Raw genomic sequence first — 26,327 nt, 5'->3', positions numbered from 1 at the left:
TATTTTGCTCTCTGTCTGCGTGGGAGACTGCCTGTGCCACCTTCTCGGGGTTCTTGTCTGCTTCATAAACAAAATTGAGAGACACCCGTTTTTTGGGCGCTCTCAGCAGCAATCCCCAATCGATAATACCTATGCGTGGCTTTAGCTCTTTTGTATAATCCAACACTACATTAAAAGGATGTAGGTCGGTATGTACAATACCTGCCATATGCACTGCCGCTACACCTTCCACCAGGGCATGCATAATATGTGGCATGTTTATTACTACCTCTTTTATTTTTGAAAGTTCTAGATGACCTAAAGGGATATTATCAGGCGGTGGTTGTCTCCATCCTCGATCCAAACGAAAAATGGCTCTGGTGAACTCACTAAATCTGAAGGGAACTTTCAGTAGAGTATCACCAAGAGCGCCGCCATTAAAGTACGGGAAAATTGTGATCCAAGGAGCCTCTTTTGTAAAGGCAATGCATCGGACAATCGATGGATGTAGCACTTGCATACCCTGCTCTGCCTGGAAGCTCTCGAACTTCGCGCTTCCTTCTCCTTTGTAGTGCTTTCCGCAAAAAGTGATGTGCTCCGGTAAAAATGATATGCCTTTAATTGCATACTCTTTTACAGTTCCAAACACACCGGAGCCTATTGTTCGTCCTTCGTGAAGAGCTTCGTGCGGGATGCCAATAAGATGTGTGCACATAGAATTGTAGATGGTACGATTAATGACACCTGTACCACTTGCATCTGCCTGACTGGACGTTGCAGCGACGTCCTGGGCAATTCGCACTCTCTTGGGGAGGGACTCTGCATCCAACGCCTTCATGCGCTTGCTCTTGGCCCTTTGCTCGCTCCACACAACGTCCCATAACTGTAGACGTTGCATGTTGGCTTCAGGCGGGGCAGCATCTCGAAGATCACTGCACGCTACTCGCATGCTCCCCAAAATGGTTCGTGTTATGTGCTGATGGTTGAAATCTGCTATCTTCTGTCTATCTAGCAGCTCAGCGTTGCCTCCGCTTCGAAGCCGACGCTGTGCATTTTCCCATATTTGGTCTATGAGATCTCGCATGAGTATCTCAGACTCGTTGATCTTCTTGACGACATCATCAGTACATTGTGATACTGTGATGACCGCTTCAACGCGAATTGCTCGCAGAACAATTTTGCGCTCTTCGGGAGAAAGCATGTTGATCGTGTTCGTAAATCTAGCAAATAACACTAAACATAAAAAAACAAAATATCAAACATTACTGAAATAAACATCAAGCAGACGTGAGAGAACAGCAACAAGTATATCAATATCGTCAATGTTCATATAAAAACAGAATATCAAATAATTTTAATGAACTCAATATCATCCAATACATCATCAAACGTGAGAAAACAGCAATAAGTGTATCATTACTTATCAATGATCAAACAAAAACAAAATATATCAAACATTACTGAACTCAATATCATGCAATACATTATCGAACGTGAGACAACCGCAACAAGCGCATTATTACTTACGAATGAGAGAGAGAGAGAGAGGGGGAGGAAGAGAGAGAGGTGTGACAGATAGAGAGAGGAAACATTAAATAATATTTTTTATAGTTTTGTGAGTTCCTAAAGAGAGAAAAATAATGTTTTGTAATCCTAAAGCACTCCTCATCTACATACCTATCGTGATAGAGAGAGATGTGAAGTGTATCATGAGAGAGAGAGAGAAAGAGTTGTGAAGTGTATCATTGCGAGAGAGAGAGAGAGAATCATGAAGTGTATCATGAGAGAGGGAGAGAGAGGAGAGGAAGAGAGAGTTGTGACAGATAGAGAGAAGAAACATTAAATCACATTTTTAATGTTTTTGGGAGTTCCTAAAGAGAAAAATAATGTATTGTTTTAATTTTTAAGTAAATAGAGGGAGAAAAAAGAAATTATTAAGAATTATGTATATTTTAAGAGAAAGAAAAAAAATCATTATCTACACATCTATCGTGTTGTGAAGTGAATCATGAGAGAGAAAGAGAAAGAGTTGTGAAGTGTATCATGAGAGAGAGGGGGGTAAGAAGAGAGAGATTCATATTTTTCGAGTTACGAATCACGATATTATAAAATAAAACGGTTAGACAATATGATGTAAACTTTGATCCATGAAATACTAATGCCGCGTTAGCAACCAAGTATCGCATGGATCAAACACAATAAAAACAATACAAGTCAAATCAAACAAATTAACGACATTTATTCGACCGCGTTAACGATCATATGCCGAAATACGCAAGCAAATTTACGAAACTTTTTCGACCGCGTTAACGATCAAATGCCGCAATATGCAAAAAACATTTTATGCACTAGCGGACGACACCAACTTGCCGTGTTAACGACAAAATGCCGCCCGATTCTATGGGAATACCAATAGGATACGAACATACACTGGCCGCGTTACCGACCATATGTCCGCATTTGACAAAGGGAAGGGAAGGGAAGGTGACATCGCCATAACGATACTATGCTTGCCGCGTTACCGACTAGTACCGCTACGGCGTGCCATACTTACCATAGGACACAGACTAGCCGCGTTACCGACTAAGTGCCCCAGGGTAAGCACCATTCCGAAGAATGGCCTTACACACACACACCAGTCGTGTGGCGGGCCACCCAAATCCTGCCGCGTATTGCGACAATGGGCGGCTGCCCGCACGAACTCACCCACACATACATCCCTCGTGTGGCGGACCACCCACATCTTGCCGCGCATTGCGACAGTGGGCGGTTGCCCGCACGAACACACCCACATACACAAACACACACACACACACACAAGTTTTTATTACCTGTGTATGCTGTCAGCAATGAAATCCCAAAGGGCCCCCCGGGCCCATATATATAGAAAAATGTACCCCGCCGGGATATGTGACGACCCCGTCGGGACCCGCCGGGTAAAGGTAGAAGCCCGGCGGGCCCGCCGGGGTATATAAAAAGCCCGGCGGGATTTTTCCCGGTTACCAGGTCGCTTGCCACCGGCTTTTTTGTGAACATGTTAACATGTGAACATGTTAATAACATGTTCACACATGTTATTAACAAGAGAAATTTTGTGATCACGTGAATATAAAATCCCTGGTGAAGTGTGTAGTACTTTGTACTGCAGTTTTTTGGTCAGTTTTTTGGTTTTCTATAGACATATTTGGGGACCGGATTTGCACTATTCTTTAATGGATTCTCGAGTAGTTTTGTTATATCGACTATAGATGGGTGTGCAGATACATGAAAAAGCATCAGAAGACACTCACCACACTAAATGTTGTCTATGGGATTCACTTCAACGACATCAATCTCTACATCTTACGAATAAAATTTGAACTCACTATACTATGCATTTCTTTCACACACCTTGCAGGTCTCCATTGGCAATGGCCTTATTAGTGGCCACCTTCATTGCATCCATCAGGAATTTTCAAGTTGCGTGATTACTTGCCTGGGTATTATCAGAGGATAAGCATGACGAGACCAACTACCCATTATGGTCCTATATATGATGTGGCATGTATTGGTAGCCAAAGCGATGTGGCATGTATTGGTAGCCAAAGCGATGTGGAACGTTGTGGTTGGTACCGAGAAACATCCTCGCTTGTTTGATGAACATGATGTAGAAGACACATCTGCAAACACGGACTCAATTTCACACGGTGCATTACCACAACATAACATACCTCCTACGTAGGAACAAACAAAGTGGGATGAAAGAGATGCATTACCACAACATAACATACCTCCTACATAGGAACAAACAAAGTGGGATGGAAGAGATGCATAGGCACATGCATTTCTTGCTTTGTCAGTCAAGAGGAGTAGCATTACTCACATTAGGTCATGTAAGAGTGCTAATCATGCTTGGGATGCACTTGCATCATTGTACCAAGTATGCAATAAAGCACGTGTTGCGTATATACGCAAGGGTGAAAGCATGGTAAGGTGGAAAACTTGTGTCGTGGACAATGGTTTACAATTGGTTGTGAAACACTTTTATGCAGAGTTAGAGAATTAAAACATGATTGTTTAATTTTGTTTTACATTTATTATATATAAAAGACACTAGATAAATTGCTAAATACATCTTATGATGATATTAAATCCACTAATATTGGTTGTCTTCAAGTGTGGTAGCAACCAATGCAACTGGTAAAAAGTGTACCACCTTATCATGCTTTCAACCGCAAGTAATTAGAGTCAAAGCATATGGATGAGGGAGACTCCATGGATAATTTCCTTACAAAAATCAAGAATTTTAAGGAACACTTAGCTAGTGTTGATGAACTATATCCTGACAGTTCATTGTTGCTTGCCGTCTTGAATGCATTGCCGGACTAGTATCAAGGTTTTGCTTCTACCATCAAACTCATGATGAAAGGAAATAAAAATACCTCGAAGTTTGACGTGTCGGTTTTTGTGCTCTTGCAAAGCAAGAAGAGCAATCGAAGAAAAACATATCTATCATGCATACATGAGATTAGGCTTTTGCTACTAGTGAACAAAGAGTTAAAGGTAAATCCTTTCCTCATGGTAGTTACAAGCTAAAATCAGAGTCATCAGGGAAAAGCCTAAAGATAAAGAAAGTGACAGGCCAAAGAAAAATAAAGTGACAAGCTAAAGAAAAATAGCAAACATAACTATTGCAGGAAATCTTTCACTACATTAATGAGTGTAGAAAACGACTGGCAAAGGAGAAAAATAAAGACTCAAGTATGGCTAGCTGATGCGTCAACATCTAATGCACAAAACAAAGAATCTACAAACTATGCACATGATGATTGAGCTTTCATTGTGCAATGCAGTTTTGACCCTTTGCATAAGGATGTATGCTTACATATATGTACATGTTTGGTATTTTGGTAGTGGTGCTAGTAAGCACATTGCTTGTCATCGCAATTTGTTCTCATCACTTGAATCTGTTTGCTTGGCTATGATATATATGTCCGATATTTTGGTAGTGATGCTAGTAAGCACATTACTTGTCATCGCAATTTGTTCTCATCACTTGAATATACTCCACAGGGAGACAGTATTACATGTGTAAACAACTCCTCATATCATGTAAAAGGACTTGGTAAAATTGTTCTGACTACTACAAATGGTGGAACAATCACACTTTCATATGTACTAGGGATCAAGAAGGACTTTTTATAGGCTACCTCTACCATTACTAAGGTTGGATTAGTGGTTAAGTTTATGGATGACACATGTATTGTTCATGATCGTAGTGACGGCAATACAATTACTACTTCTGGTACTTTGTCTTATGGCCTTTATAGGCTAGATGCATATGAAAGACAAAGGCATGTTCTATGTACAGTTTTTGCCACAAAGACAATCATGGGTGATGCTAAGCTGTGGCGGCATATACGCTTTGGTCACTTGAACTTTGGTAGTTTTCTTTGTTTACATAAACATGACATGGTATCTGAGCTCCCACATCTTGAAGATTCTATCAAAAATATTTATGAGGGGGCTATATTCTTGGAAACATGCACCATACATCGTTTCCCAATGATGGTTTAGTTAGAGCTGTCCAAAAATTATAGCTTATACACAATGATGTATGTGGTCCTATGAGGACACCATCTATTGAGAGCTACCTCTATTTTGTCACATTCATTATTATTCCAAACATACCTATGTATATCCCTTGAAACAGAAATGTGAGTTTTTATGTGCTTTAGGCACTTTGCTACTATGGTTGAAAATGCTTCTACATGTAAGATTGGTACCCTGTGTACGGATCGAGGGGGCAAGTATATGTCTAAGGAGTTTCATGCATACATGGCTAATAATGGGATAAACACCAATGTATTGTGCACTATACACCTCAGCAAAACGTTGTAGCTAAACGTAAAAACATGTCTCTCATATAGAGATGGCATGTTGTATGGTCAAAAGTCAAGAGTTACATCATGGTTTCTAGATAGAAGCAGTCATGTGTGTAACATATGTTTTGAATAGGTGTACTACAAAGGCTCTGTATACAATTATGCCTGATGAAGCTTGAAATGGAAGAAATCCCTCTGTGGCTCACTTACACATTTTTGGTTGTCTTTCTTATGCATTTGTGCCTAAGCAATTTCACAGGTAAGCTTGACGATAAGGCTGTTAAATGTATTTTTGTGGGATACAGATCGGAAAGTAAAGGTGATCGTCTCTATCATCTTGCTACCGGATTATTGTGAGATGTTTTATTTGTGGAAGATGCACTTCAGCCCTTGCTTTCATGTAAAAAATAGCAAAATATATGTTTGTAGGACATATTTTCCTCTCTCCTTCCATTGTTCAATGTAGGACACATTAATACAAACCATTTGGGTAATCAAAGAATCACCCACATATGTTACAAGCCAACATGTTCTTCCACCCACATATCAGCCTATTGATGAGGCAGATTTGGATGATGCAATTGATGAGGAAAGAAGGGAAATTCAGGAGTAAAAAAGTATGCCAAAATGGCTAGTGCTACATGATAGCAAATTGGCCATTCTTTTGCCTACTAGCTGAACATGTGCAAGTTCTCATCATACATCTCATGTTAATCCAGGTTATGCTCGTATTTCCAGCTCGTGTGATGAAGAGGAACCTATCTCAAAATTGGATGAGTGCTATGCAATCTGAGTATGATTCAATACTAAAAAATTATACATGGAATTTGGTATGCTTGCCTCTTGGCAAGAAGGCCATTGGTACAAAATGGGTTTACAAGCTCAAACGTAGAGTGTACGCCACTGTTGAGTGATACAAATCTAGGCTTGTTACAAAGGGTTATGCACAAGACAAAGGCATTGACTATGGTGAAACCTTTGCATCCACATGTCATATGACTATCATGCAAACTATCATTGCATTTATAGCACATAAAGGTTGGAATGTATGTCATTTGGATATCAAAGTTGCACGCATTTATAGGCTCATACTTAGCTACATGTTATGACACACGAGTATCCACAAGTGGTTTTTTGTTTCACCTTGGTGATTCATGTACATATCATGGCTCACCAACAAGAAGAAACCCATTATGGACTCTTCTAGATGTGAAGCTGAGTACAAGGCAACATTTACAGCTATAGTCGAGTGTGTTTGGCACAGGGGCCTTATTGCTAATTTGGGTATTAAGAGTCCTTAGCCACTACCATCTTCACTAACAATCAAAGTGGTATGGCCATTTTGAGGAATCTAGTTTTTCACGCTCGCACAAAGAACATTGTGGTGCACTTTCATTATGTCAGGGAGAGATGCTTTGTAAGAGAAATCAGCTTTGGCTTATGTAGAAACACAAAGAAACTTGGCAAATTTATTCATGAACGCTCTCCCATGGGAGAAGTTTGGAACTTTTCACAAAGCTTTAAACTCACTTCACTTTGGGGACTAGTTTGAGCTCCTTATTATCATAGTCCAAAGAACCTCGCACATCTCTGTACTTCTAGTCTCAACTCACCCCATGTTCACATCATCACTCCAAGGGGGATTCGAATCCATATTTGGAAGTGATGCATGTGAAGACACTAGGACCAATAGGGAAACTTTTTCCCTCTTTAGGAGGTTTTCCCCCCATTTTAGTATACACCCATCTTGGGGTATACTTATCATCTTTGTACAACACACATTCATTATCTATCTATCATTTCATTGCGTGCTCCCTTGAGCTTCTCCATTGCGTGTGTGTGTGTTTGTGTACATTATTATAATCCTATTTCCAACAAAACATTCACTAGAGGGATCTTACATAACCACCACCCATGGGAAGCCCAACATAGAGTTATACACATATTGTAAATAGTAAAAGAAATTAAAACAACTTGGAAAAAGATCTTAAATATCAAATAACATTACATAAAGATCAATCCCCCGATGAAATGGGTGGGGGTAAAATGAAAATCTTGGATGGATATTTCCCTCAGAAGTGTTCCCTAGTGTGTATGGATCTATAATCACTATTATTCGTAAGCACAAAAACGCGAGAAATTATTGCTTTCCAACATGGGCCAACATGGTGCTTATTTTTGTGTTATGGTATCAACACAAGGCACATGGGCCGCCCTCATGCTTCTTTTTGTAGGTTCAACACATCCCACCATCCTCATGATTTGTTTTTGTAGGATCAATAGGGGAAGATGTTAATAGGAAATTCAAAATTCATTAATTAGTGAGGGTGAGGGGAGGTTGGTAGCATAATAAGGGTCCTCATTTTCGGATCATATCGTGCTGATGGGACACTATTGACATAGCTCATTGAGTTATAATTCTAACCACATCATCTCAAGTGGCAGTCAGTAGACGCTAGAGAGGTAGCTCAACCGAGTTACTGCCCCTACCACCTTGGATATTGCCAATGTGACCACATAACTCGATTGAGTTACTTGGACATCCACAAGGCACTATGTACCTCAATTGAATGACATGGTGGAGATCCACAAGGCACTGTGTGACCACAATTGCCAATGTGACCACATAACTCGATTGAGTTACGTGGACATCCACAAGGCACCATGTACCTCAGTTGAGTTACATGGTGGAGATCCACAAATGTTCACTCAAGGTAAGAGGTGGACATCCATGTAACTTGAGTGAGTTCCATGGTGAACATCCATGTAGGTACCATGTAAATCGATTGAGTTACACAGTGGACATCCATCATGGAACTCGATCGATATTATGAGCTACCTACATGGATGTCTAATATGTAACTCGACCAAGTTACTTACATAACCCATCGCATTCATGTATATCAAGCATGCACGTGGATGGCGTTGCAAAGAAAAAAATAATAATTTTCTACGTAGCTTGATCGAGTTACATTAATACCCAACCCATGATAAATACGTAACTTGATCGAGTTACATGGATACCCAACCCATGATAAACACGTGTGCAACTTGATAACCTTGTAAATAATAAAAAAAGTAAATTTTTTTTAATTTTCCATGTAACGACCAAGTTATGTGGATACCCAACCCATGATGGACATGTGTGTCCCTTGACAACATTGCAAAGAAAAAAAAATGATTTTTCTAAAATTTTCACGTAACTAGATTGAGTTATGTGGATACCCAACCCATGATGGAAACGTGTTCTTTTTAATTCATGGTAGGCATTAAAAAAATGTAATTTTCATGTAACCCAAATGGGTTATGTAAATACCCATTGAACGGTTGCCACATGTGTAATGTTGTGGAATTTAAATTATTCAATTTTTCACAGAACTCGATCGAGTTATATGAATAACCATTAGATGATTGACACATGTCTAAAAGGTTTTATTTTTACGTAAATTTTGTGGATTTTGATCAAGTTATATGACAGCTAGTCGTGGCGTGCCACGTGTCCCTTGTGTCTAAAACCCTAACCCTAACTCAATCAAAATGTAAGTCCTCCTCTCCCCCCATTCTCATCACTGTTCACTCTTAGAGCTCCCTCTCTCCCTAATCTACATTAGCTTTTCACATAATCATTCACCTAGGTCTTTCTTCATCTCCATTAGATAGTTTGATCACTTCCACACCTAGGTTAGGGTTTTCGTTAGGGTGGTCTCACATCATCCTGTTTATCATGGACTCACACGATTCCATTGAGGACCTCATAGTCGAAGATTCACCACCATGAGCTATTGACAGTTTGTGCGAGTGCGGTGACACACCATCTACCTATACATCATGGCGGACTTAGAGGTGATGTCCTCCTTATGTAGCCTAGGTAGCATCACGTCTATAGACAAGTGGCTATAGATGTAGCATACTGTTGGAGTTTCTTGTGGAGCTTGACCTACCTCTAGGTGGAAAAGCTCCATGGTATTAGGGATTCCCATTTAGATCTATTTATAGATGGCCAAGGACTCCGTCCTATGGTTGGGAAACTACTTATTTCTAGGTGCTTCCACCTAGCTATGGGCGACACATATCTATAGCTGATATGTAGCCGCTTATGGGAGGATGCCAAGAGATTCCCTTATAGATGGCCAAGGACTTCGTCGTCCTATGGTTGGGAAACTACTTATTTCTAGGTGCTTCCACCTAGCTATGGGCGACACATATCTATAGCTGATATGTAGCCGCTTATGGCAGGATGCCACACCATGACTAGAGATTCCCTTATACTTTGCCAAGTAGTTATATGTAGAGTTTGTATTGGGACTAGAGGTTGACTATAGTACCACTCATCTTGGTGGTGGTGCGGGTCACTTAGGTGAGCATGGTAGGCCATGATCCCCCCCATTCCTTTGATGAGTTGTTGAGGCAGTAGTGCTCCAAAAAGCTTGCAGGCTCTCTAAATATGGCTAAAGTGACCTCTCAACTGCGTCAGCAATTTAGATTCAAGAGATCAATGATAATTGTAAATTGCCCGCCCAAGATTTCTCGTGACATTTCCACCAAGGATGCAAATTTATCTGTTGTTTGCAAAGTCAATGCAAAAGGAGCCATTCCTCGATCAACTTCTACAAGCTCGAGCACAATGGCATGCAAACGGTCGTCCTAGTAAACCTTTGCCTGGTGTCAAGAGAAGCCAAGTGCTGCCATATGCCTCTGGCCAGTGTCATGTGCTTTATGTGATTGATTACTTGTGGTGTGCAGTTGAGGAAAATAAATGACCGGACCCTGGCGTTGACACGATCCCACATGTGTGCCTCTGCCTCTCGGTCCTTCTTCATCGATAGTAACTCCCCTTCCTCTGCTTCCGACCGTGGAACCCCGATGACGATGAAATCAGCAAGGTCATATGACTCCAGCACAGACTCCATCATAACCTTCCAGATGCCGTAATTGTTCATTGAAGAAGAAGAAGACGATGAAAGAGATCATACTCCACCTACGAGATGAGGACATCTCATATTTTTTAAGTGGGGTAGGATGTAAGATTCCTCCCTCCAGCTTTTGAGGTGTATAGGTGTAAGAACCTCCCCTTCTGATCTTGTAATTATTCCCCTCTTTGAAATAAAAGGAAGATTCTATTTTACCCTGTTTTGACCTAGAGAGAGAAAATATCTAGAGAGAGGTAAGACTTGGGCAGGTTTTTGCCGCGTGAGCCGTCCTTTGAGCCGGGGTTCTCCATAGGCAACACGCATTTCTGCGCAGCGTATGCCCTGTTGTACCACCGTCTGTCCCTGTGCAGTGTACTTGTTGTAGTACAGCCGCCCCTTGTAGCCACCCCTCATTTGCCTCTTTTCAGATAAGACAATTTTCCTCCATCCCCCTCTACCTAGGAGGCAGTGTCCTTAACTCTTCCCCCCCCCCCGCCCCCGTGTGAAGAGACTTACAGCAGCCCTCAGCCCTTCTCCCCTTTAGCAAAACGTTTTTTTGTCTTAAGGACATCTCACAATCCCCCCCCCCAATTGCGTAGACTTTAATAAGAGGTTTTGGCCTTAAGAAAGGGTTCATGCGCTATAGTCTTTTGCTCATACAGTGAGCAAACAATCTCAGAATTGAGATCCGACTGAAGCGTTTCGACCGCGGCAGCGAGCCCTACAAGTCGACGTCCAAGATGGCCCCATCTCAAAAACGTCAAAATATTACCTTGAGAGGAGTGTCAAGTAGCTATAGACTGTTCTAGAGGAGAGAAGTCATGATACTTGATTGTGTTGGGGGCAGTGTTGGTCCTAGTGGCAAATCAGCTGAGACTTATCGACATAGCACCGTGACTGTTGAGCATATTACACATGTTGATTGGGAGACACGTGTGATCTGCTGCTTATCGACATAGAGTCATGATTCTTGAACATATTACACATGTTGAGAGGGAGACACGTGTGTGTTTGTAGTCATTAAATAGATGTTTTTTTACTATTGTATGTTGGCTAAGCCTAAAGTAGCTGGGCTAGCACCCTTCTGTTGTAGTTTCATAAATTTTGTTATGTATTATTCTGTTATATTTATATATCATCCCATTTTAGTTCCATAGATGTGTAATATTTCTCACTCTCTCCCTCTCTCTTCAAAAGGCACACATGCACACAAACATTTAAAGATAATGTGGGGGAGAGGGAGAGCTTCAAACCCTAGCAACCAAACACACACACACAAGAGAGAGCAAGACACAAGAGAGAGATGGATTGTTAAATTTTCTTCTATCTTCTTCTTCTCTACTCAACTAACATAACATAAAGATAAGAGTACACACTATATGGGTTAGTACTCAACTACTACAACATACAAGGGTCGGTCCATAATGTGAACCTGACTAAATGAGATGGCGCTATAACTATGCCAGTATCTAGTAATCCAAAATGGCTGTCACACAGCTTGTCATCCCACTGGCCACATATCACCCATAATCTCACCAACCATGCCAGTGGTGTAGATGCAGAAGATATCACCCAGTCGGGTCATCAATGTCCCTCGTAGCACTAGTTGATCTTGATATCTCAACACTCCCCCTCGAGCTCAACTCCACACACTGCACTCCAAGTAAGCTCCTAAACCTATGGAGCTTCTTTGTGCCCAATGCCTTTGTGATGAAGATGTCAGCCACCTGATCCTGTGTGCTGACATATACCAGATCTACATCTCCCACTAGAACCTTCTCCCTCACAAAGTGATAATGCACCTCAATGTGCTTCGTTCTAGCATGATATATTGGGTTATTGGCCAACTGTATGCAGCTCATGTTGTCACAATATATGACAATTGCCCTATCCACGGGCTCTCCCATGTCACCAACAAGTAGCTTCTCAAACCAAGCTACCTCACAAGTTGCCATAGCAGAACCCCTGTAGTACTCTGCCTCTGTACTCGATAAGGCAGCTGCTTCTTACTGATCCAACTCACAGTAGCACTCCCAAATGAGAACATAAAACCACTGGTAAATCTCCTATTTACAATACTACCAGTCCAATCAGCATCGTTGTACCCATATAACTGTATCTTTGTACTTGCCTCATAGAAAAGTCCATAATCAACTATGGACTTTATGTCCCTGAGGATCCGTCTAGCCGCATCCAAGTGTGGCTTCATAGGGGCCTGCATAAACTGACTCACAAGTCCAACAACATAGCTCAAGTCTGGCCTTCTAATGGCCATGTAGATCAAACTACCCACTATGCGCCTGTATATAGTGGGGTCCTCCAAAAAGCTCACCTATATCTGTGGAAAGCTTTGTGTTCTGCTCCAATGGCACTGATATAGGCTTACAACCTGTCATACCATACTTGGACAACATGTCCAAGCCATACTACCTCTGCAATAGCAAAATGCCATGAGGTGATCTCACCACCTCTATGCCCAAGAAATACTACAGCTCACCCAAATCCTTCATCTCAGACTTCTGCTTCAAAAGCATCCTGACATCATGTATGTCTGCATCACTATCACCAGTGATAATCAAGTCATCCACATAGATGACTAATACCATGATCACTCTATTTTGCTTTTTCACATATAGTGAAAAATCTGCATTGGATATCTGAAATCCAATGGTAACAAGATACTCCCCGATCTTGTTTGACCATGCTCTGAGCTCCTACTTCAAGCCATACAAGGCTTTGCATAACCTACACACAAAATCTAGATCTGCATCACTCTCATAGCCTGGTGGCTGCATAATGTACACTTCTTCTTGCAAATCACCATGCAAGAAAGAATTCTTTACATCTATTTAATGTAAAGACCGAACCTTTGGTGCAGCCATAGCAATGACAGCTCTCACGGTTGCCATTCTTGCAACAGGTCTTAATGTCTCCTCATAGTCTATGCCATAAGTCTGTGCATAGCCCTTAACAACCAATCTTGCCTTGTACCTGCTTCACTGAACCATCAGCATTCACAGTCTGTGTGTCACTAAATGTGACTAGAGTACATGTACATACACCCAGTATCAACAATACATGTGCAAACCCTATCTGCACTTCCAAAGTGCACTGTTGCATTGCAATAACCAGATTTTGAGCAAAAATAATTCTCTATGAGAACTTCCAAAAAATTATCATAAATACACTGCAGTGGTGAAACGAGACCCGTAACGTGTCCGAAACGTGAATCTGGCCAAAGTTCCTTAATCCAATAAGACAATATACCTACCTTGTAGCTCCATTCCAATTTCCCATGAAGATAGCTCCTCAATTGGAGATGTGTACCTAAACTACGAAGGGGAAAGAGATGATGGTGCTCTTACCCGTGTAGTACTGCTTCCTTCCTTGCTTGTTCTTGCCTCTTGCTTGCCTCATTAGCTCTCACACGAACCATGCTCTGATACCATAAAGAGAGTGTGGGGGAGAGGGAGAGCTTCAAACCCTAGAAAGCAAGCACACACACACAAGAGAGAGCAAGACAAAAGAGAGGGATAGCTGAATTTTCTTCTATCTTCTTCTTCTCTACTCAACCAACATAACATAAAGATAAGAGTATACACTATATGGGTTAGTACTCAACTACTACAACATACAAGGGTTGGTCCATAATGTGAATCCGACTAAATGAGTTGGCACTATAACTATGCCAGTCTCTAGTAATCCAAAATGGCTGTCACACAGCTTGTCATCCCACTGGCCGCATATCACCCCTAATCTCACCAACCATGCCAGTGGTGTAGATGCGGAAGCTATCACACAGGCGGGTCATCAATGTCCATCGTAGCACTAGTTGAGCTCGATATCTCAACAATATTCACACACAAACCTCGGGGGGTGCACCTCAAAATATGTAAGTCTACCACGTGCGATCATTAGGTGGGGTTTTTTTAATCCAAAATATTGGGTAAATTTACAGAAATACAATTACAAGTGGGGTATTTTAATTGTACTTTGGAAAAAAAACCGTAAGTTTATAAAGAAAAAGGGGTAGTTTTATTAGCTCAAAATTCACAGATAAGGGGATTTTTAAATACCGCTTGAACGCACGTCGTAGGAGGGGCTTCCATATAGTGGACCCCCTGAGACACAAACACACAGGAAACACACACACACACACACACACTCACATGCACCTATAAAATTCCTTGGAAAACACACACATAATAAAATACACAATATTCACATGCACACACATACACAAACTTATCCAAACATGTCTTTTTCTTTCACCAATTTTTTGTCTCTTTTGATCTCTATTTTTTGGTGGCACTTTGGTCTACACATTGCAACCAAATTTTCTTTGATGGTGACTAAAAGTTTCAAGAGTGAGGGTAGAGTCCAGATATTACACTTACAAAGTTTGGTCACACCATCGGAGCACATTTGGATGCAATTTGTGTGCCATTTGCCTAGTTTTTACTAACAAATGTGCTTCGATGGTAACCAAACTTTGCACGAGTGAGAGTGGGGTCCACATACATACACTTGCAAACAAATGTGCTTCAATGGTGACCAAACTTTGCGCGAGTGAGAGTGGGATCCACATACATACACAATTAGAGTACATTTAGATGCAATGTGCATGCTATTTTCCTAGTTTTCAATGTGCAATGGCCTTAAAGATGTCCCCTCAAAATCGGGCCGCCTTTGGCTCGCACATTACAACCAAATGTGCTCTGATAGTGATCAAACTTTGCAAGAGTGAGGGTGTTTAGGGGATGAACTTAGGAGGATTATTATTTTGTCATATGATATGTAACCTTAGGGAAATCAAATGTGACTTTTGGGATCTTAGGAGAAGTTGGAATGTCTTTTGGCGTTGGATATAAATCGACAATTATGTTTGTGTGCAAGGAAGATGTAGACGGATGTAAGCAGAATTGTGTTTTAGGTAATAAGGAAGTCAGCAAGTTTGTCAATTTGTCGGTTGATGTTTATGTTTTTGAAGTTTTGACAGTAATGTTTATCAGTCTCATTAATGGAAGGTGTTTCTCTATTTATAGTACTCTGTGCAATGTTGTTCATCTTTGTTTACCTTAGAGAGATTGTGGAAGTTAGAGTTAGTTGTTAGATCAGAAGTTAGATTATTTGTCATCCTGTTCAATCTGCTAGGAAGTTACACTAGATTACGCTGGCGATCACGGTGCTTGTGATTGGTTGTCATGGTCGAATTCATTTTCGTGAGATTGATGAGTGCCAAAGAGGTTACAAAGCAGTTGTTTAGGATGAAGTTTGGAATTCTTTCAGAAGTTGTATGATTCCAACGGCTATTCAATTTCGACCTGGAGGATTTGGGAAGACCATCTCATCCTTATTTTACAAGATCAGTAGCAAGGTGGCAAAGTACACAGCAGGAGGAGGATGACCAGGATCAGGTATTGTAGGAAGGAGGTAAAGAAAGTGGGATTCAAAGTGATAGTTCTGAGAAAGAATCGGAGCTGGATACATAAGAATTCAACGAAATGGAGTAGTATGGTGGTGAACCATCAGAAAGAGATGTGTTAGAGGAAAATAGGTAGATAATTTCGTAATTCATAGGCGCAGCAGTATTACAGCACGCATTATTGGCCACAGGAGGAGATTGCAGCTTGATCCTTTAACAGCAGTAGGGAGAAGAGCAGTGTTGGAAGCACCTCGACCACCATCACCGGGGTCAGCAGTATCATCATCATCAGCATCGACACAGGTAGGGTAGTTATCCCCAAATACGCTTCAAAACATGGCAGCGGCTAGAGCGGATTTACGCATCAAGTTCGAGACCTTTTCGGGAAAGTCTAAAGACGACCCTGATTGCCACGTAGCTCAATTTGAGACAAGATGGCAGGCCAGAGGATTTGATGGAGTATATGATGTGCAAGCTAAGATGGGTCGGTTTGAGGCAACATTGGAGGGCAAAGCCATGCAGTGGTTTAGCAATTTTAATGCAGGATATTTTGCGGATTACAATGCATTGAGGAATGGATTTTTGAATCGGTTTCAGAAGGAGAAGACTCCGAATGAAGTGCTTTCCAAGCTTAGGGACATTAAGCAAAAGAGGACGTTTGTGGAAGATTATGCACAGAAGTTTAATCAGTATCTGAATAGGCTCACGAATGCAGAGAGACCTACGGATGAAATGCTGGCGGGATATTTCATGAATGGGTTGTGCAAAGAGCTATGGAATGCAGTAGCAAGTGTGGATATTGCAGCCGGTGTGGATGCATTGATGGACATTGCCACAAGGGCAGAAAAGAGATTTGGATTATCAAATCCAAGTTCTCTACATGCTTGTATGTTTCTGGTATCATAAGTTGATCTCGCTTGTGCCATCCGACATTGTTCTACACTTGTGAGAGATAATCGAGGGGTTCACCTAAAAATACGTAAGTGTAGCATGTGTGTTCATCAGAAGGGGTATATTAATTCAAAAAAGTTATAGAATTACATTGACAAGAGGGGTTTTTTAACAAATTTTGAAAAAACAACCGTAAGTTTATGAAGAAAAAGTGGTCATTTTTATTCATAAAAGTATGTAAATGTAAGGGGTTTTTAAAATACCCCTTAAACACACGTGATACATAAAATTTCTTAGAAGTGAACCCCTTGGGGAAGACATACTCTTATAATCCCCTGAGTTTATATCCATAAATTCTTGGATAATTTTTCTACCCATTCATGTTTGATCTTGACTTCTCCATTGAAGACCTATGTGACCATGCATGTAGCTTTACACACCATTTTCAAATTTCTCTCTATATTGATAGAAAGATGTTTTTTGCAACCCATGCATCTTAACCAAGCCCTACAGCACACGTCTACTCCATTCAATCAAAACAAGTATGTAACCCTGCCAAAGGAATCTAGATGTTGAGCTATTCCCAACATATCATAAACATAATCTGTGCATGCTTTCAAGCACAAACCCTAAATTGTTTTTTGTAATTCCAAAATCATGTCACGATCTACATGTTGACATTTCTTTTATTGTAGCAATCAACACTCGATACACCTTGGAATTAGTCTAGTGGCCTTTTGAAGCTTGCATTTGAGGGAAACCTAACCTTTTCCTTTCTATATATAAAATAATATCTTTGTTTCTTTGATGGGGGTGCCTCTATTTCCATAATCTCATTATCACTGTTGTAACCTTCAAATAGGTGTTGTAGGTTCTCATGAAATGGTCGTGGATGCCCATCAAGCACTGCTAGCTTGTTGTTAACGGGCCATTTGACTACTAAGGGTTACATTATCGATGGATAGCAAGCCCAGCTCAATGGTAGCAACATTTGTCTTCTCAACACTGACCCCAAATGCTCATCCCCAAGAATATCAAAATTTATTGGATCATATAGAAATACATAAAAGACCACACCCTCTCCCATGCAGTGAGTCATGTGATCATTCCAAAAAGAATAATCTTTTTGTATTTCCATCCTTCTCACATACTAAGATCATCAATGTACTGGGACTTCTTGTCTTCTTACTCCATTTCATGAAACAAAAATCTTCTACCCCTTTTCACAAGAAACCCCTCCCTCTGCATTCACATGCCTTATGCACTTCTTATTCCACTTCACAACATTGTTAAGTGCCTCACCAATTGTAGTTACATCCATGTTTATGAATGGAAAAAGTATATCATCCTTGACACTTGTCTCAACCATGACTGATACATCACCGTATCCAATCAAGACTCTGCTATGATAACCATTCAGGTCAACCACACACAGGGACCCAAAGGCAACTAATTCTTTATGAAGAAAAACAATAATCTTCCTCTCTATTTTGATGTCCATTTTTGTTATCCAGCGAAACTATTTTTGATTGAAAATCCATAAAACCAATAAAATAAAACAGAAAGCTTTCACTCCAAATTTAATTATTTTTTCAAAGTTCAAATTTTATGTGGGAAAGATCTCAAATTTTAAGTTATTGGGTCCTTATATTTGTTAAATGGAGGTTGCATGGATCTCTAAGTTTTGACTCCAAAGTTAAATATCTTTCCCAAAATATGTGTAGGCATAGAGAGGGGGACATAAATTGAATCACATCATTGGGCTCACTCTATGTGGCTATACTTGCATAGAGATCCAATATTTGAGTCCAAAGTCAAATCTCTGTGCATGTTGTACTTCAATCTAAAATTTTGACATATAGGCTCCTAGTATTGGATCGGTGGATCTTGCAAAGAGCTCCAAGATTTGACTTCAAAGTAAAATATTTTCCCAAAACATGTGTACAAGTAGAGGGACATTAATTGAAACACATATCATTGGGATAACTCAAAGTGGGTATACTTGCATAGAGATCCAATATATGATGTTGGCAAGCTCGGAGAGCAGCACAAAAAATGATGGCTCACCAATGAGGTCAGATATCTTAAAGAGTACTAACAAATGATGGGGTTGGTGAGGTCAGAGAGCTTGGAGAGGATGGAGTATGGAGGACGTGGCTAGCCATCTCTACAAGTCACCCACCACTACTCCGTTCACCATCCTAGTGAATGTTGAGATAAAGCTTGATTTGGATTGAGAATGGGTCATGAGTATGACCATTTCTTGAGTGAGAGAGAGAATTTACATGAGAATCATTAGAATTTAAACATAAATGAAAATTAACTTCAATAGCATTTATTAAATTATGTAACTCTTCACTACTATTCAAACTTCAATAGCATTTAAAAAAAACCATACCAATTAAACTTCTCAAGCTTGAGAGGGGTTGAGAAGAGAGAAACATTGAGAAATTATAGAAAGATGAATATTCACTAATTACCTTACAACTTGCTTGATTCTTTGTTCACGGTAGAGGCCCCCAACCAATCAATTGGTTAAGTATGTTGATGGAGCCACTAATGGGGATTGAAGAAAGAGGGAAGCTCCAAAAACTAGTGAATTATTAAATGAATTCACAGTTCTTGGCTTAGGTGGAGTAGAGTAACGATGCATAAACACTATATATTTTTCAACAAGGGGGAGGCTTCTATTTATAGGAAAAATTGAGCTCCTAACCAAACAAACTGATTCTAGAATTTTCCAAATCAGTTTGGTCAATATTTGACCATTTTTAGGTCAGTTAAGCTAACTTTTTGGAACTAGACTTGAATGAGGAGAGAGGAGAGATGAAATATCTCAATTTTTATGAGTTTAAAACTCATTCAAGCATGTGAAATATGCACCTCCTTTAAAGAACTCCCCTTCCTTACATATGTCATACTTTTAATATTTCTCATAATTTTTTATTAATAAACCTTGTACATTTTCAACTCTTCATCTTATGTGAAATATGCACCTCCTTTAAAGAACTCCTCTTCCTTACATATGTCATACTTTTAATATTGCTCATAATTTTTTACTAATAAACCTTGTACATTTTCAACTCTTCATCTTATGTGAAATATGCACCTCCTTTAAAGAACTCCTCTTCCTTACATATATCATACTTTTAATATTGCTCATAGTTTTTTTTACTAATAAACCTTGTACATTTTCAACTCTTCACCTCATGTGAGCATTTACTCATTTTTGGGTATTTTCTTTTTACAAGTTGGATTTATCTCCTCCCTACACATGGATTGATGCTATTGGTCCATAGGAACCTTAATTGGACCATAGTCTAAAGATTTCTGAAAATCTAGACCCTTAGGCTAAGGTTCTTTATAGCTATTTTCAATTAATTCCAATTGCACATTGGAAAATTCTTTTTGAATTTCTGTTTCAGGGGAACTCATCTGAATTAGAAGAGATATTTTTCTATCCAAAAATATTCAAAATCTGAATATTCTCTCTCTAGAATATTTTTCTCTCTCTAGGCTAAAACAGATAGAAACAAGGTCTTTATATTTCTGAAGAGGGATTGATTACAGGGAAAGATACTAGACATCAAAAAGGGGGTGGGGGAGGAATCTTACATTCTACCCCACTTAAAAAAATGCGAGATGTCCTCATCTCGCAAACTGGGATAATTTCGCAAGATGCACGAATATGAGACTTAGAGAAAATTTTTTATCAAGATTAACCACCAAGATAAGTCTTAAAGAGAGCAAGATTCAAAATACAAACAAGATTTAAACTTTATTCATTCTCGGAACTTATACAGTAAAGATAGAGGAACTCTTTACACTTCCATAAGCCCGTCCATCATATGGTCACAAAAGCAGTCCTCACAAGCTGCACAAATATAAGGTAACTCATCTATGGGAATGATTCTGTGGGTTATTGCTGCGCCTATCTCAGTGGTATGAGGTGTTCTAAGAAAAGGACCTCTGAGAGGCAAGCCAAAAACGGGGTAAAGGCATATCTTCTCATGAGGAAGAAAACACGCCAGTAAGAAGACCCGCTCAGAAAACCCAGGATGCCTTGATCTCATGACGCAGTAGTATCGGGGACCCAAACCCAAAGCTTCAATAACCATGGCCAAGCGGACATTGTTACGAAAGTGCTGCTGACCCTAGGGTGTTACCCTAGTTATGTCTTGATAGGTCCGCCATTTTGTCTGCGCTACAGAAGTTCCCAAGTGAGGGAAAAGTGAGCGCTCATACTGCTCTATAAAATCTTTCTTCACAGACTCCCTTGCGTCTTGAAGGTGAGAAATCATCATGGATAAAACTAATTCTTGTTGCCAAGCCATGAAGGAGATTAAGAAAGAAAGGAGATCGATGGAAGTAAGATTACTGTGAACGACAAGTAAAAGTTACGACTTATATAAAGGAAGGAGCTAGCGTAACTTAGAAGCCAACGGTAACTTGCCACTGAAGTTTTACCGTCTTTCCATGATTTGGGTTTGGCACATTTTTCTATAGAAGGCATTCAAACTTTGAGATGAGGAGATAAAAGAAGCTCGTAAGCTAAATCACCTACTTTCTTTGGTCCACAATATCTGGGAGATAACTTCTTCCCAAGAGATAAAGAACTTCTTTTGGGCCGTATTCGAATGAAGACCAAAACCTTGGTATCCAAAACATCGATTCTCACTTCTGAACTCATTGTTCTGAATCTTAAAACAGGTGGGACTCTTGAGAAGTATTCAGGAAAAAGGTTCTTCCTTTTTTAAACAGAATCTTTCTTTTATTTTAGAGAGAGAATAATTATAAGATCAGAAAGAGAGATTCTTACTCCTGTATACCTCTAAGGCTGGGGGAGAATCTTACATTCTACCCCACTTGAAAAGTGCGAGATGTCCTCATCTCGCAAGGTAGAGGACAACTCTTTTTCTTAAGATCCAATTTATTCTGGGGTTCCTTATATTCTGGTCAACCCAACAAAATACGGGGATAATTATCCCTTATATAGAACTCATCATTAAATAACAATTCATTCAGATCATATCATTCATATCTTTAACACGATAATGGTCCATTAGTCTGAAAATTTTCCTTCTGAACATTCCTCCACAGGAATTTTAGTTAAGCAAGTTCTCAATTTGTCATCCCTTAACTTAATCTACCGTCTCAAGTGTTAACAGTAGCAATCTAACAGCACAATCCACTAATCTCATAGTGATTTGCTGAAATCATTATCATCATTCCAGTTATGAATATCATCACTGGGACTCGTCCCATTCATCCTCATTGTGGTTTCGCTCAGCTTATTACATTTCAACTAAATTTCAAAAATCGTCATTTTTCAATCAGAATCCAATTCAATTCATCAATTCTCAAACAGAATTAAAAATCATATCAACCACATTCGAAATCATCATCTGGATAGCATTAACGCTTATAATTTCAAGTCTTAGATTTACTCGTATATACTATCGGTAAAGAGCTGCAGTTATACCCTCGGTATATACGGATAGTCATGATACTCGAAACTATAAGGTAAATACCATCATGTCTAGGTCTCAAGCAAGTCAGGGTTCCATACAATTGCGGTACTTCCAATTGAAGACCCAATTACTAATTTACGAATTTCAATTTGAATTAACAATTTGTATGAATTATATCAAACAATTACAACCTTTTTGTGCGTCTTGATAAACTTTTGACATAATTTGCTCCTCAGTTGATCTTATTGGAGATCTATGACTTAAGTCTGATAAATAGATTTTTCTTTATCCGATCGTCCGTAAAAAAAAACATTTGTATATTTATATACAAGTTGCAATAATTACATAGAGTGGTTCGGCTCCAAAATTCAAAATCTCTTCGAGAGACGTATAAGACGACGGTACTGGGCCATAGTCATGCCCTGTTACATAAGTTCTCTAACTGCGAAGGAAATTATTATTTTCTCCTTAAGGATAAATCGACTAAGGAGTCTATAAATTTGACATGAAAGTCTGAAATTTCGAGGTGTCGAATGATATAGAATGACACCACGCACCATTTTCAGCTTTAACAGGATCATAGTCAATGAGAGATTCTGCCACAGCATTGTACGGCGGTTGCAATGAGCGTGGACATATTGCCCTGCAACCCACTTATGTTGTATTCTCTCCACTGGGGTAGGAAAATATAAATCCTTGAAATGGCGTGCAAGTCTTACTCGGCTTGTTTGAGTTGAAGCGGAAGAGATGAGATGCTCGAAGGCAAATGCAATCATATCTTGAGACTGGGTGAGGTCGGGAATACCAGATAAATGTGGAACTTCCATCTATAAAAACAATTTCTTTGATTAAAATTTCTTCATTAAAGAAGCTTACGGGATGAAAATACATTATGAAAATGCTGTTTCTGAATTCTTATTACCAATTTCAGATAAGAATTTAATTATCTTTATTAGCTTTCAAAAGCGGCTCTGATACCAACTGTGAGATCCCTGTTCCCCACCGATCAACGGATTCGGGGTACTAGCAGGCGGAAGTAGCACATCATGCGTGGGTAGGGGTCTCACACTCGGGGCCTCGCCCACGGATATCCGGACAAGAGACTAATCCGTCGGTTTGTCCAAAACCGAAACTGGAAAAACTTCCTTTACTCGGAAAGCATGGGCGATTCCACCAGGATAACTCTTTACTCTAACGTAGTCAAGATCATTACGGATCAACTGATCTGACTGCACCTTTAACGGTACTTGGTCAAATCAAGGTAGAAACTTGCACTTGGATCATTGGGATCAACGCTTTTTTTCCCATCAAGAGGCACAGCCGTTGATTCCTATCCATAGAACAATTTCTATCCGGGATTTACTTTATCTATCGTAAAAACAAAGTTGAGTCTCGATTTATGGATCCATCACTCCAGCCTAACCCCATCCGATCCCATGGGTTAGCCAACCGCCCAACCACTGCAGTGATGGGATCCAATTTGGAATTTGGTTAGGTTTTGTCCCGGGTACCAAGGAAAAGAGTTCCAAGGCCCCCTAGCCGGAATTTCATGCAAACATAAAACTAGCCACACCACTTACACACCCAATATGAAAATTGCCTTTTTCTTAGCATCAGCTAACTTTAAAACAATCCTTTAATGAAACCATAGTACCACTGATCACAATCTCCCAATTTATCCAGTCGATTCATAATTTCCCATCATTCCTTCATCAGAGTATCTATGGCATCATTGGCAACTAGAACGCCACCACCTGTCCACACAGAGGCCGTTTCCATAGTTCCTAGCCCATAATACTCGGCAATATAATCACTTATCAAGATGGAATCTCGTTGAAGATCAGCAAGATCAACCAACAGATCCATATAAAAGAGCCATGGACTCATCCGTTGAGGACCAGCAAGGTCAGTCAACCAGATCCATGCCCGGTTTCACAAAACAACTCTTACTCCTTGTTCCAATATCTTCCTCGACGCACGCGTGGGTATCCTAGGCGACCCAGAGCCCGAGCACCGTATGGTCAGCACCCTCTAGGATCCTTCGCAGGTGACCTAGCGCTTCACTCATAGGCCGCTTCCTTGGTCCCTCATCCACCGTACCGGAAGCTCACCATTTTAATCGAACCGAGGCTGGTCAAGACCTCGGTCGACCTTGCTACGCGAGACGTCCTCCATTGACTCTCCGTCAGCAGTTGCAACTTTATCAGTTAGATCTCCACGACCTTAATCACAAGACGGTCAAAATGCTTCCCCAGCATTCTTGACATAAAACAGCCATTTACAAACAGCATTTACAAACAGTTTACAAATACAGTTTCTATATTAACTCTCATTTTTCCACATTATCCCTCATTAATCCACATTACTTATTCCACATTCCATGTATATGTGTACTCATCCAATCACCTCCTTTTCCATCTCTTCACTTCAGATTCCTTCACATCACATATCATATATTCATATCCATATCCACATCCATACATCCACATCCACATCCACATTCACATCCATACATCCACATCTACATGCTTATCTCCATTTTCACATCCTCATTTATACATCCACATCCCATATCCACATTCATACATACACATCCATATCCACATCCACATCCACATCCACATTCACATCCACGCATCCACATCTACATGCTTACCTCCATTTTCACATCCTCATTTATACATCCACATCCCATATCCACATTCATACATACACATCCATACATCCACATCTACATCCACATACATACATACATCCACATCCACATTCCACATTCACATCTATACATCCACATCTACATTCACATTCACATACATCCACATCCACATTCCCATACATCCACATCTATACATCCACATTCCACATTCACATCTACATTCACATTCACATACATGCATCCACATCTACATGCTTACCTCCATTTTCACATCCTCATTTATACATCCACATCCCATATCCACATTCATACATACACATCCATACATCCACATCTACATCCACATACATACATACATCCACATCCACATTCCACATTCACATCTATACATCCACATCTACATTCACATTCAAATTAGTAAGAATCTCTCTTTCTGATCTTATAATTATTCTCTCTCTAAAATAAAAGAAAGATTCTGTTTAAAAAAGGAAGAACCTTTTTCCTGAATACTTCTCAAGAGTCCCACCTGTTTTAAGATTCAGAACAATGAGTTCAGAAGTGAGAATCGATGTTTTGGATATCAAGGTTTTGGTCTTCATTCGAATACGGCCCAAAAGAAGTTCTTTATCTCTTGGGAAGAAGTTATCTCCCAGATATTGTGGACCAAAGAAAGTAGGTGATTTAGCTTACGAGCTTCTTTTATCTCCTCATCTCAAAGTTTGAATGCCTTCTATAGAAAAATGTGCCAAACCCAAATCATGGAAAGACGGTAAAACTTCAGTGGCAAGTTACCGTTGGCTTCTAAGTTACGCTAGCTCCTTCCTTTATATAAGTCGTAACTTTTACTTGTCGTTCACAGTAATCTTACTTCCATCGATCTCCTTTCTTTCTTAATCTCCTTCATGGCTTGGCAACAAGAATTAGTTTTATCCATGATGATTTCTCACCTTCAAGACGCAAGGGAGTCTGTGAAGAAAGATTTTATAGAGCAGTATGAGCGCTCACTTTTCCCTCACTTGGGAACTTCTGTAGCGCAGACAAAATGGCGGACCTATCAAGACATAACTAGGGTAACACCCTGGGGTCAGCAGCACTTTCGTAACAATGTCCGCTTGGCCATGGTTATTGAAG

This window comes from Cibotium barometz, chromosome 50, assembly GCF_041138505.1.
Source record: "Cibotium barometz isolate CiBa-2024 chromosome 50, ASM4113850v1, whole genome shotgun sequence".
In the NCBI taxonomy this organism is placed as follows: domain Eukaryota; kingdom Viridiplantae; phylum Streptophyta; class Polypodiopsida; order Cyatheales; family Cibotiaceae; genus Cibotium; species Cibotium barometz.
The sequence above is the reverse complement of the archived record's forward strand: the minus strand, read 5'-3'. Positions refer to the sequence as shown.